Raw genomic sequence first — 13,930 nt, forward strand, 5'->3', positions numbered from 1 at the left:
CTACCACACTGCCAGCACAGTGCTTGGCACATAGTAAGTGCCTAACAAATATTATCATTATCACTACTATTATTATTATCTGCCCAGAACAAACTTCTCTCTTCTATTGGGTCAAGGGAGGAATGTCATAAGGCCAGTGGATCCTTTATGTAACCGGCCTGAATGATAATCCAACTGCATCCAGGTAGAATTTGGTCCCTAGTTTTATAAAGACCAAAAGCATCCCCATCAGTAGGAAATATACCTAATCAACATACATGGTTTTTATCTAAGACCTTTTTTACTTTTATTTTTACACAGGGGTGCATGTTTCTCAGTGGTAAGTGCTCACTAAATACCACTGCTAATGAAAAGTTTAAATAGAAAAGTGAGATTACAGCACAGGTCCAGGAAGAAAGAAAATCAGTCCTGCCATTACCATATCTAAACTTGAAAAAAACCCCACAGACTGTCCCTCAGTTTCTCCATGAAGAAAATGGCTTGAAAATAACTTTAAAACGGACATTATTTTGACATGTAATGAACCTTAACCGTTGGGATTCTTTGTCCTCCCCAATTAATAACTGGACACCACATTTCACCCATTTGCTCAAGAAGCTGGTCTACAGAATGTGTCTACCAACTCTGTTATACCATATTCTCCAAAGAGCTTAATAGAGTGCTCTGCACACAGAAGCACTCAATAAATATTGCTGGTTAAATGATCATAGAGATCTTGTAAGGAAAGGCCTCCAGAAGAGGAAGCGGAATTCACAAGGCTCCCTGTTCAACTACGAACCAGACCTAAAAGACACAGGGCTCTAGCTCAGGTCAACCAACTTACCAGAAAATTGGACGGAAACACCTTTAGTGACCCCTTCAGGAAAATGTCATGTTTAACACTTTCATTCCAATTTTTTCTCTTTTCTGTCATGCTTAATTTTTTATTTTTTGTACTGGAATATTAATAATAATAATTTTGGTATTTGTTAAGCGCTTAATTATGTGCCAGGCACTGTACTAAGTGCTGGGGTAGATACAAGCAGATCACGTTGGACACAGTCCTTGTCCCACGAGGGGTTCACAGTCTCAATCCCCATATTACAGGTGAGGGAAACTGAGGCCCAGAGAAGTGAAGTAACTTGCCCAAGGTCATACAGCAGACAATATTCTCAAGACAGGTAGCCAAAGCAATAGAACTGTGATTTTCATGGATGGCTTTTTTCATGGACTAGCCGAGCTAGCTTCCTAGTATAATTGGTAAAATACCAATGTAGGATTGGAAAAATACTGGATACTGAAGAAGCTTCTTTGCATGGAATCAACTTTATAAAGATTCAAAACTAGTTCATAAATGTCTTTTAGAGAGCTTTGGAAACCAAAATATCATATAGTAAAAGTTTTTGATGCCCTCTTTATATGGTAAAGGATACTGCATTTGGAAGTTCCTTTATTAGATTGTAAACCCTTTGAGGACAGTTTTTATGTTTTTTTTTTTTACCTCTGTGGAAGAGGATGCTGATTAAACAAAATAAAACTCTCTAATTGGTTAATATGGTACTATTTTCTGAATCCAAAGGAAGACAGTTTTATAGATTGGATATATTTGAACTTAGAAATATCCTTTACTTTGATAAAAACTATCATATTTCACGAAAGCATGATTTATTCTTGAGTTTACTTTCTTTCTCAATGTATAACATAAACTGGAACTTCAAGTAAAAAATACCTGTATTCTCTTTATTTATTCTTTCCTTCTTATCAGTGTAGTCCTCTGATGTCTCTAATAATAATAGTATTATTTGTTAAGTGCTTACTATGTCCCAAGCACTGTACTAAGCACTAGAATAGATACATGATAATCAGGTCCCCAGTGGGGCCCACAGTCTAAGTAGGAGGGACAATAGATACTGAATCCCCATTTTGCAACTCAGGGAACTGAAACACAGAGCAATTAAGTTGACTTGTACAAGGTCACTCAGCAGGGTAAGTGGTAGAACCAGGTTTAGAGGCCAGGTCCTTTAAAACTCAGGCCCATGGTCTTTCTAACAGGTAATGTTGCTTCCCTTTAGCTCAAATATTGAGCAGACGTGTAATAATATGACTGAGCAAATAATAATAACGGTACTTTTTAAGCACTTACTAGTGCCAAGCACTGTTTTAAGTACTGGGGTAGATACAGGATAATCAGGTTGGACACAGTCCCTGTCCCACAGGGGGCTCACAGCCTTAATCCCCATTTTACAGATGAGGTAACTGGCACTGAGAACTAAAGTGACTTGCCCAAAGTCACATAGCAGGCATGTGCCAGAGCTGGGATTAGAACCCAGGACCTCTTACTCCCAGGCCCGAGCTCTTTCCACTAGGCCACACTGCTTCTGCAAAGAACAAAGAAAAAAGTATTGAGTTACCTTCATTTTGCTCATAATAATGTTCCAGACAAGGGAGATAAAATGGCAGAATGATTTCCTGAGCTTTAGGGATGGTGAGACAATTGCCTATTACATTTATATAATCTGAATCTTTATAATAGAAGTCAAATGCTCTAGCTTATTTTAAAGAGTGGTTCTGATCATTTCTGGGCAAAAGGAAGAGGAAGCTGGAGTGTGATCCATTGATAGCAAATATGCATGTTGCTTTAAAATGAAAAAAAATCCTTCATAAACCTTAGAAAAAGGTTTTGGAGCGTGATGGCAGTTGACTGCCAAACTGCAACCAAACCATTAAGTGATTTTTATTGAAATTAAAAAGACAAAACAACAGCCACTGTCCTCATTAACATTGAATACAATAATTGCAGAAGGAGATACTGTCTGGCCTGAAACCACAGAAGATGAAAGCACCTCTGTTTTTGCTGTGCAGTACACTCGAGCAGAACAGTTCCAAGGGCAGTTCCCTGTCAGGGACTCCAGAGTAGGTCACCTCATGTTGAGGGAAAATTATACCCAATGTCCCTGACAGGGTGCCTTGGAAACTTATAGGCTAAATCCTCAGCCTTCATTTAGCGGCTGGTTCTCTGCCTCTCCACGGCCTGTGTTGATTTGGGAGTTAAAAAAAAAATCAGGAATAAGCAGAAGAATTTAAAATAGACCTTAAAAATGATCTTGCAAATACTGAAGTTTGGAGTTAAATTTTCCAGAGGAGACATAATTCAGAATAAATATTAAGGTTCTTGGCTGGTACATTGAAGGTGCCAAAGTAAGTGTCCCTTTGTTGGGAAAATATCCTTGCACAAAAACAGAGTCTAATCAAAAAATCCCAGAGCCCAATTCTAACTGATTTCCAGATGAGTTAGTACTGTACGCAGTGACAGAGGTAGGGCCTGGCACTGTGGTGGAATAAACACTCTGAAACACACTCTGCACTCTGAAATACTCTCAACTTCACCATAATTTAACCACATAATGCAGTGTTGATTGGAATGATCAGTACACACGTCAAACATAACATCCATAGTCATACAATGCTATCGTTTCATGGTCCTGGAGTGTGGAAGCAGCGTGGCTCAGTGGAAAGAGCCCGGGCTTTGGAGTCAGAGGTCATGGGTTCAAATCCCAGCTCCACCGCTTATCAGCTGTGTGACTTTGGGCAAGTCACTTCACTTCTCTGTGCCTGTGACCTCATCTGTAAAATGGGGATGAAGACTGTGAGCCCCCCATGGGACAACCTGTTCACCTTGTCTCCCCCTTCTAGACTGTGAGCCCGCTGTTGGGTAGGGACCATCTCTATATGTTGCCAACTTGTAATTCCCAATCTCTTAGTACAGTGCTCTGCACACAGTAAGTGCTCAATAAATACGATTGAATGAATGAATGAATGAATGATTAAATGGGAAAATCCCAGCTCTGGCATTTGTCCACTGTATGACCTTGGGCAAGTCATTCATTCGATTGTATTTACTGAGCACTTACTGTGTGCAGAGCACTGTACTAAGTCACTTAACTTCTGTGGGCCTCAGTTACCTCACCTGGGGTTTAAGACTGTGTGCTTTATGTGGGACATGAACTGGGTCCAACCTAATTACCTTATATCTACCCCAGCAAATAGTACAGTCACCAGCACATAACAAGAAGCAGTGTGGCTTAGTGGAAAGAGCATGGGCTTGGGAGTCAGAGGTCATGCGTTCAAATACCAGCTCCGCCACTTGTCAGCTGTGTGACTTTGGGCAACTCAATTAACTTCTGTGCCTCAGTTCCTTCACCTGTAAAATGGGGATTAGGACTGTGCACCCCAAATGGGACAAGCTGATCATCTTGTAACCTCCCCAGTGCTTAGAACAGTGCTTTGCACGTAGTAAGTGCTTAACAAATGTCATTATTATTATTTTTATTATTAACAAGCATTTAACACATTTCATAAAAGGCATAATTTTGAATTGCCCAATTATATGAGGGCTTTTTAAAGGTGGGGTGAGACACGATCCTTTGGATATGGGGAAGGGGTGTAAGGAATTCCAGGCTTTGGGAATGATGTGAATAAGGGGATGTAGGTGGGAGAGTCAAAAGAAAGGTACAGTTCAGTATATTCATATTAATGTCTGTCTCCCCCTCTAGACTGTGGGCAGTGAATGTGCCTGCTAATTCTGTCGTATTGTGCTTTCCCAGGCCTTAGTACAGTATTCTGCATATAGTAAGTGCTCACTGATTGATTGATTGATTCCCGAGATGGGCTTGGGAAGAGTAAAGAGAGTGAGCTGAGGAGTAGTGGGTAAAAGGCTGATATGTATAATGAAGAAAGTTGAGGGAACACTTTGAAGCCCTCAGAATGACTTTTTCCTTGATGTGGAAGGAAACAGAAAATCAGTGGGGGGCGGGGGCGGCGTTGCAGAATGAAGAAATGTGTGCAAAACAATGCTTCAAGGCAATCAATGAATAGGTAGTGGTATTTCTTGTGTGCTTATTGTGTGCAGAGCACTATAATAAGTGCTTCAGAGAACACAATTAAACAGAGTTTGGGTATTAGCTGTTCTATTCTGCTCTCCTCATGCCACTTCCCTCTGTACTCTATGACCACTCCATCATGAAGGTGCCTGGTGGGAAATGGAGTGGTAAGACCGGAGCTGGGAGGCTAAAGCCTGAAATGTTGCTAGCCAATGAGACATGCATGCTTTCACGAGAAATTCTGTGTTTCCATGCAGCATGGAAGTGGGATTAGTAGTGTGTGGTTACATAAACACAGGTAATGCATGTACAATTCAATCACAACAAATGTTAATGATAATAGTAATAGTAATTGTGGCACTTGCTAAGGGCTTTACTATATGCGAAGCACTGGGGTAGATTCATTCATTCAACCGTATTTACTGAGCGCTTACTGTGTGCAGAGCACAGTACTAAGCACTTGGGTTTTAGACTGTGAGCCCACTGTTGGGTAGGGACTGTCTCTGTATGTTGCCAATTTGTACTTCCCAAGCGCTTAGTACAGTGCTCTGCACACAGTAAGCGCTCAATAAATACGATTGATGATGATGATGATGATGAAGTACAAGTTGGCAACATATATGCAATGCAATCATATAAAACACACTCCCTGGCCCCCACTGCAGTCACAGTCTATGAGGAAGGGAGAACAGATATTTAATCCCCATTTTGCAGATGAGGAAACTGAGATCCAGAGAAGTTAAGTGACTTGTTCATTGTCACACAGAAGCCAGCTGGTATTGTCAATAGTAAAACCCAGTTTTCTGATGTCCCAATCCTGTACTTTTTACTAGGCTTCTCAATCAGTGTTCCGTTTAAATCAGTGCTCACTAGAAGAGCACTCAGCTTGAGGGACTCCAATGTCTCACACTTTCGAATTGAAGGTGGATGTCTCTGCGTTGGCAAAGACTCTATTCAGGATGGTGCTACAACGGCCAAAGGAGACATACCCAGGAGCTGCTCACCCTCTCTAAGGTCTGCATCTTCACTCCACATTTTTTTAAAATGGCATTTATCAAGTTACTTTGTTACTGTCTGCTAGGCACTGTACTAAGCGCTGGGGTACATATAAGCTAATCAGGTTGGACACAGTTCATTGTCCCACATGGGGCTCACAGTCATAATCCTCATTTTACAGATGAAGTAACTGAGTACAGAGAAGTTAAGTGACTTGACCTAGGTCACACAACAGACAAGTGGCAGAGCTGGGATTAGAACCCAGGTCCTTCTGACTCCCAGGCCTGTGCTCTATCCACTAGGGTGCACTGCTTCATCTGCAACCCGCATTTCCTCCACAGTCATGAACACCTCAAGGATTTTTTTCAGCTTCCAAGGCTGGCTCAAGATACTTTTTGCAAAAGGAAGGGACGCAAGAAGCTGGGAAGCACAAGGTGAAAATTAGTCTTTTAGAGAAAAAGAGCAATGTCTACTGAAATGCCTAGTTTGCCTCGGCCATAGAGCTGGCTCTGCACCCCTCTCTTTTAACACACTGAGAACCTTGAGACTAAAAAAGAGACACTTGAGTAACCTGGCAATTTTTTGCCACCGAAAGTAGGGAAACTGTGTCCCAGCTACTTGGGAACACCTGGAACCATACACGGAAAAGCCAGTGCTATGTCAACTCAATCAATCCTACCTCTCACCCAGTTGATGGGTTGAAGACACATTTCCTCTAGGAAATCTTCCCTGACTGAGCCCTCCTCTCCTCTTCTTCTTCTCCCTTTTGCACTGCTCGTACTTGCTCCTTCATTCATCCTCCCACCCTTCCCCACAGCACATAATTTATTTACAGGCGCGCACACACACACACACACACACACACACACACAGTTTCAAGGCTTTCAATCAACTCACCCCACTTTACCAACTAGCTCTCTTTGACCATTATTACCCAAACCATGCTCTTTGCACCTCCCCAACTAACCTTCTCATGCTACCTGGTTCTCAATTCTCCTGCCTCAAAGCCCTCCTGAAAGCCCAGCTCATTCAACAGGCCTTCCCTGATTAATTCCCATCACTCCAAGTCAAGTAAACCCATCAGCCATCTCTACAACATAGATATATGCTCTTTTTTCCATTGTACACAGAATTACTCAATTTGATGGCACCATAAATGCTTCTGGGTCTGTCTCCACCATTACAGTGTATGCTTTGTGTGGCAGGGAATGTGGAACTTGTTTGTTTGGTACTTCCCATGCACTCAGTAGAGTGCATTTGACCAGAAGCTGCTATATTATGATAATGGTGGAGTTATTATACAAGTGCTTAGTACAGTATTCTGCACATAGTAAGAGCTCAATAAACTCCATGGACTGAAGGATTGAATGATATTTCTTCAGAGCTTAGTCTCTGCCAAGCACAATACTAAGCATTGGGGTAAACACAAGATATTCAGGTTGGATATTCACATATTCAGGTCTCTGTACTTCATCAGGCTCATGGTCAATAAGTTTTTTATTCTTCCTTTTCCTCCTTGTCCTTCTCCTCCTCTACTTCCTTCTTCTTCTCTTCTTCCTCCTACTTTTAGAAGACACTAGTCACCCCCAGAAAATGTGCTACTGATTCCTGTTAACAGACTTCAAAGGGTGGAGGCTGAATTCAGTTATGTCCTTGAGGTAAAAGTCCACAGACTGTTTGCCCAGGTGGGAATTGGGAAGCCTCCTAAACCACTGGAGCAGCATGGCCTAATAAAAACAGCTCAGGCCTGGGAGTCAGAGGACCTGGGTTCTAATCCCAGTCTGCCACTTATCTGCTATGTGACCTTGAGCAAGTCACTAACCTTCTCTGTGCCTCAGTTTCCTCATCTGCAGAATGGGGATTCAATATCTGTTCTCCCTCCTAGTTAGACTTGAGCCCCATGTGAGATCTGATTCTTTTGTATTTATCCTATCTTTAATCTTTTATCTTTAATGTATCTTTTGTATCTATTTAGAGAAGCAGCATGGCTCAGTGTGAAGAGCAGGGGCTTGGGAGTCAGAGGTCATGGGTTCAAATCCCAGCTCCACCGCTTGTCAGATGTGATTTGGGGCAAGTCACTTAACTTCTCTGTGCCTAAATTACCTCATCTGTAAAATAGGGATTAAGATTGTGAGCCCCACATCGGACAACCTGATCACCTTGTATCCTCCCCAGTGTTTACAACAGTGCTTTGCACATAGTATGCACTTAACAATTACCAAAATAATAATTATTATCCTAATGCTTAGGATAGAGCTTGGCTTCTAGTAACCAGTAAATAAATACCATTATTATTATCATTATTATTGTTACTTAGATTGAGCCCCATGTAGGATTGGGATTAAATTGTAACTGCTCTGGTGCATAGGATTAAATTGTAACTACTCTATAGCACAGAACAGTCCTTGACACACAATAAGTGCTTACCAAATACCACAACAAACTGGCTGGCTACTCTGAGATGGTGGGTTGGTCCTGGGGAAAAAAGGACAGTGCTGGAGCCATACACACAGCTTCCAATATCCAGTAAGCATCTGCTAGGCATCAAAAACCAAATCCAAGTCCTCAGCCATGAGCTCGCTAAGAATCCACACCTACGAGCATTTCCTTCGAGACCCAACGTTTTATTTATAAAGGTTTTTATCACATTATGAATTTGGAAGTCACAACAGATAAGAATCCTATTAAAAGCGGATTATATTTGGAGATATGATTAAAATAGTTTTGCACTCAATTAACGAGGGACAAATTAATTGAGGGCTTTAGAGAAAAATCAGATGCAATGGTTCCAAAGGTGAAAAAAATGTCCACCTCTAACATTTCACAATTGTTTTAAAGGTGCTTATGAGATGATCATACTAATTTTCAGAGGATGAAGATCTTAATGAAGATCTTAATCATTTGTCCACCTCCTCTGCTTCACTGAATGTTAGCAATTAGAGCACGCCTATACCTAGAAGTCCAGAATCCCGTTTAGCATATTGAATCAACCACGGGATGGATCTCATTTTCTCCGGTGTTCACTGATCAGTCAATCAATGATATTTGTTGAGCACTTACTGTGTGCAGAGCACTGTACTAAGCACTTGGGAAAGTACATTACGACAGAGTCAGTAGACATGGTCCCTGCCCAAAAGAAGCTTACAGTCTACAGAGGGAGACAGACATTAAAACAGATCAGAGATAGGGTAAATAGTAGAGTAGATTGTGAGCCCCATGTTAGAGAAGGACTTTGTCCAATCTGTTCATCTTGCATTTGCCCCAGTGTTTTGCACAGTGCCTGGCACATAGTAAGTGCCTTGTTGTCCTTTGCCGTTGAGTCGTGTCCGACCCACAGTGACGCCATGGACACATCTCTCCCAGAACGCCCCACCTCCATCTGCAATCATTCTAGTAGTGTATCTATAGAGTTTTCTTGGTAAAAATGTGGAAGCGGTTTACCATTGCCTCCTTCTGCGCAGTAGTAAACTTGGGTCTCTGCCCTCAACTCTTTCCCATGCAGCTGCTGCCCGGCACAGGGCAGTTTTGACTTGTAGCAGACTGCCTTCCACTCGCTAGCCACTGCCCAAGCTAGGAATGGAATGGGTTTGCCTCTGCATGACTCTCCCTCCCATAGTCGAGACTGGTAGAGTACTGGAAACTCTCTAGGTGTGACTCCGAGAGGTAAGTGCTTAACAAATACCAGTATTGTTATTATTATTCCCTGACAACTGGGTGCACTGGCTGTTAAACATATTTTCCCTTGTCTAAGCGCACACTTAATAATAATTGTGGTATTTGTTAAGCACTTACTATGTATCAGGCAACGTACTAAGCACTGGTGTAGGTACAAGGAAAGTAGGTTGGACACAGTTCCTGTCCCACATGGGGCTCACACTCTTAATCCCCATTTTACAGATGAGGTAAAAGGCTCAGAGAGGTTAAGTTCATTCATTCATTCAATCATATTTATTAAGCGCTTACTGTGTGCAGAGCACTGTACTAAGCGCTTGGGAAGTACAAGTCGGTAACATATAGAGATGGTCCCTACCCAACAACGGGCTCATGGCCTAGAAAGGGGAGACAGACAACAAAATAAAACATGTAGACAGGTGTCAAAACCATCAGAACAAATAGAATTATAGCTGTATGCACACCATTAACAAAATAAATAGAATAGTAAATATGTACAAGTAAAATAAATAGATTAATAAATCTGTACAAACATATACAAGTGCTGTGGGGAGGGGAAGGAGGTAGGGTGGGGGGGGATGGAGAGGAGGAGAGGAAAAAGGGGACTCAGTCTGGGAAGGCCTCCTGGAGGAGATGAACTCTCAGTAGGGCTTTGAAGGGAGGAACAGAGCTAGCTTGGTGGATATGTGGAGGGAGGGCATTCCAGGCCAGGGGAAGGACGTGGGCCTGGGGTCGATGGCAGGACGGGCGAGAACGAGGCACAGTGAGGAAGTTAGCGGAAGAGGAGCGGAAGGTGCGGACTGGGATGTAGGAGAAGAGAAGGGAGGTGAGGTAGGAGGGGGTGATGTGATGGAGAGCCTTGAAGCCGAGCATGAGGAGTTTTTGCTTGATTCGTAGGTTGACAGGCAACCACTGGAGATTTTCGAGAAGGGGAGTGACATGCCCAGAGCGTTTCTGTACAAAGATAATCCGGGCAGCAGAGTGAAGTATAGACTGAAGTGGAGAGAGAGAGGAGGATGGGAGATCAGACAGAAGGCTGATGCAGTAATCCAGACGGATGAGAGATTGAACCAACAAGGTACTAGCCCAAGATCACATAGCAGAGGTGGAGCCAGGATTAGAACCCAGGCCTTCTGACTCCCAGGCCTGTGCTCTATCCACTAGGCCACGTTGCTTCTCTCAGTAGCCCTGGTCCAACCAATGAAGGGGATGGGGCTAATCCCCTTCAGCCAATTTAGCACTTTTGTGTATATCTGTTTATTTATTTTTCTTGGTTCTAACTTTCTTGAATTGTTTCCTTTTGTGGAGGAATGTTTTTATCAATTATATCTCTTTTTTCATTCTCTTACTCCTTTTAAACTGTGATTTGCATCTACATGTTTCCCCCATTAGACTGTAAACTACTATAGGCTAGGGGGTGAGGTCACATCTTTAACTATTACCATACATTTCCAATGCTGTTGCTACTCTTGTAAGCTCCCCATGGTGGGCTTACTCTTCTTAAATGTTTTCTTTCTGTGGGATGCAGCTTTGTTTTGGGCTTTGTTCTACTCTGTTCTTAAAATGCTTCCTCTGCCCTCTTTGCTTTCATTTTTCTGATTTCAGCTGTCCATACAGCAGCTCTTTGGGCTTCCTGTTGCTCATTCTCCTCACATGTACCAACCAGCCTAGCCAGGAGACTAGGTTCCAGAATTTCATTGTGCGTGACCTTGTCTTGTCATTTGAATAATAATAATATCACTTCATTACACTACAGCAACTGAGCTGACATTTTATTTTGCACTTATAATGCTTCATCTGATCGTAAAGTCAATCAATCAATCAGTGGTACTAAGCACTTGGGTGAATACAACAGGAGCTAGAGAGAGCAATAGAAGAAATGGTTATCTTTTCATAAAAATCCATTTCCTGACTACATCAGGATTTGGGCATTGGCTAATTCCCTCAAGAACAGTTCAGATTTCAAATTACTTGATTTTCAGAAGTGGCCAAGGCAAGCTGGCAAATACAGTGACTATGGAAGACACAAGCTAAAGACAAACTAAGAAGAACAGGGCTGGTCTTCAGTGTTGATACAGCAAAAACGCATCACCAGAGTGGTAGCTAGCTGACACCACTGCAAACACCCCACTATATTCTACTATTGGATAATCTAGTTCAATAATTTGGGGTTCTGAAATTAAACCAGATGTAGAGAATGATGGGGTGATCACATTGTGGGCAGGGAATGTGTCTGTTATATTGTACTTTCCAAAGTGCTTAGTACAGTGCTCTTTACTGAGTAAGCAATCAATAAATATGATTGATTGATTGATTGATAACATGATATTCTTTAAAACCAAACTAATGGGGAAAGGAGAAGGCTGGAAGAAGGGCCAGAAGTGGCAGAACTGGGGAGGTGGGAGGGATCGCTTTCCAAGTTTCAAGGAAAGTTTTCAAGGAAAGAAAAAGAGATCAGGAGTCAGTTGTGGTATTTACTAAATGCTTGCTACGTGCTAGGCACTGTGCAGAGGCTGGGATAAATCAATCAATTAATCAAAATATTTACTGAGCACTTACTCTGCCCATACTACTGTACAAAGCACTTGAAAGAGTATGCTAGAGTGTGCAGACATGATTCTTGCTGTCAAGGAGCTTAAAATGTAGGGCGGAAGACAGACACTGAAATGAATAACTGGAACAAATACAGCCCCTGTCCCACACAAGGCTCATATAGGGAGCAGCTTTTCTGCATTGATGACAGATCAAGGCGAAATGGCTTGGAATTGCAGGCAGGAAGGTTTAGATTTAGGAATGTGTCTGTTTATTGTTATATTATACTCTCTAAAGTGCTTAGTACAGTGCTTTGCACATAGCGCTCAATAACTACGACTGAGTGAATGAATGAGGAATGAATTAATTAGGTTAGAGTTGGGAAATCCCTAGAGGGAAGCAAGAAAAGATTGCAAGGTGGCATTATTGAGGTGGGATGTGGAATCTCCTTCCATAGACACACTTTATTAATAAACCAGGGATCTTTCTGCCTTGGGTTAGGCCTCCCTAGAGCCAGGGAGGGGATGACCTGATAAGATATGATCCCAAAGTTTTTAGGATGATAACCCTTAGGCTGAGACATATCCTTCTCCTGAACTGTACCTTTGGGAGGTAGTTTATTATTATAAGCAAATTTCAGTACTGTATTTGGGAATTCTCTTACCCAAGGGAATACAGGAAGGGCTTCGATAGAACAGAGATAAGAACAGAATAATTTTATTTTCATGACTTTAATGGGGTGTCCCACGTTCTCTTTTAGCCATGTGTACTAATATACAGTTTCGATTTCGCAGGCATAATCAACCCAGTGGGGCCTGAATAGAAACCAAAGGCAGTGACATGATTTCCTTAACAGTTTGCTGAGCCCACTATTTCTTCACAAAGGACCAGTTGTGCAGTATCACACAACCATAATCTATTCAAATATGGTATGAATATGGCACTCTGTCTACTCTGCCTGTCGGCTCAAATTTCAATGGCGAGGACAATGTGCACTAAAGCCCTCTAAATGGATTGTTCTGAGGTGCCCTCAAGACATGCAAAAAGTCCATCCAAATGTGGCCCCAGTTATGAGAAGATCATAGTAGTAGCCATAGCAATACTAGTAGTAGTGGTAGTCATATTAGCACCTATTGAGTAACCATTTGGGGCAAGTACTAGGCACTCTAGACTGTAAGCTCAACGTGGGCAGGGAATGTGTCTGTTTTTTGTTATTTTATACTCTCCCAAGCACTTAGGATAGTGCACTGCACACAGTAAGCACTTAATAAATATGATAATGAATGAATGAATAGTACTGTACTGTTTGGGAAGAACAAAATAATGAGATGCTATGCTCCCTGCCCACAAGGACCTTACAGTCTTACAGGGAGACAAACATAAAATGATTTAAAACTACAATGATCAAAATAAGTAAATTGAACAGATAGATATGCGTGAGGGGGTAAACAAATTCATACGTTCAGGATAGAGGGAAAACACTGAATAGAACTGTGGAGAAGGAGGGAGGACGGTGGTTGAAAAAGTCAAAGTTCTCTGAATCCCAATAGGAAAGGCAAATTCCCACAAATGATTTACGATGAAAGCTCTCAGCTAACCTCCTCTCTGTCTCTGTCTCTCTCCCTCCCTCTTTGTCTCTTTCTCCCTCTTTCTCTTTCTCTTGCCCTCTCTCTGAAAACAGCACTTAGAACTGTATTGGGATATGAGGTGCATAAACTTGAAAAATAAATAAAAAGATTAATATTACATGGTCAGGGTTAAATTAAAAAGTGAAACTTTAAAGCTTGCAGACCCAAAAATGTTTGGCTAATTCAGAAGCGGATTAGAATGTTCAAAGTGCTTCAGGACTCGACACCATGTAACGGCTGATT

General features: G+C 41.9%; 1 protein-coding gene and 1 non-coding gene across 7 annotated transcripts in view; both read right to left on the reverse strand.

Annotated features, from left to right (window-relative positions):
• Window positions 1-13,930, reverse strand: part of RALYL (RALY RNA binding protein like) — a 670,673-nt gene that overhangs the window by 480,288 nt on the left and 176,455 nt on the right. The gene's annotated exons all lie outside the window — the stretch shown is intronic.
• On the reverse strand, window positions 9,384-9,521 carry LOC119927727. The gene has a single exon (XR_005450703.1). It is a non-coding gene; the product is annotated as a small nucleolar RNA SNORA7 (small nucleolar RNA).

The sequence above is a fragment of the Tachyglossus aculeatus genome, chromosome 4 (assembly GCF_015852505.1).
Source record: "Tachyglossus aculeatus isolate mTacAcu1 chromosome 4, mTacAcu1.pri, whole genome shotgun sequence".
Classification (NCBI taxonomy): domain Eukaryota; kingdom Metazoa; phylum Chordata; class Mammalia; order Monotremata; family Tachyglossidae; genus Tachyglossus; species Tachyglossus aculeatus.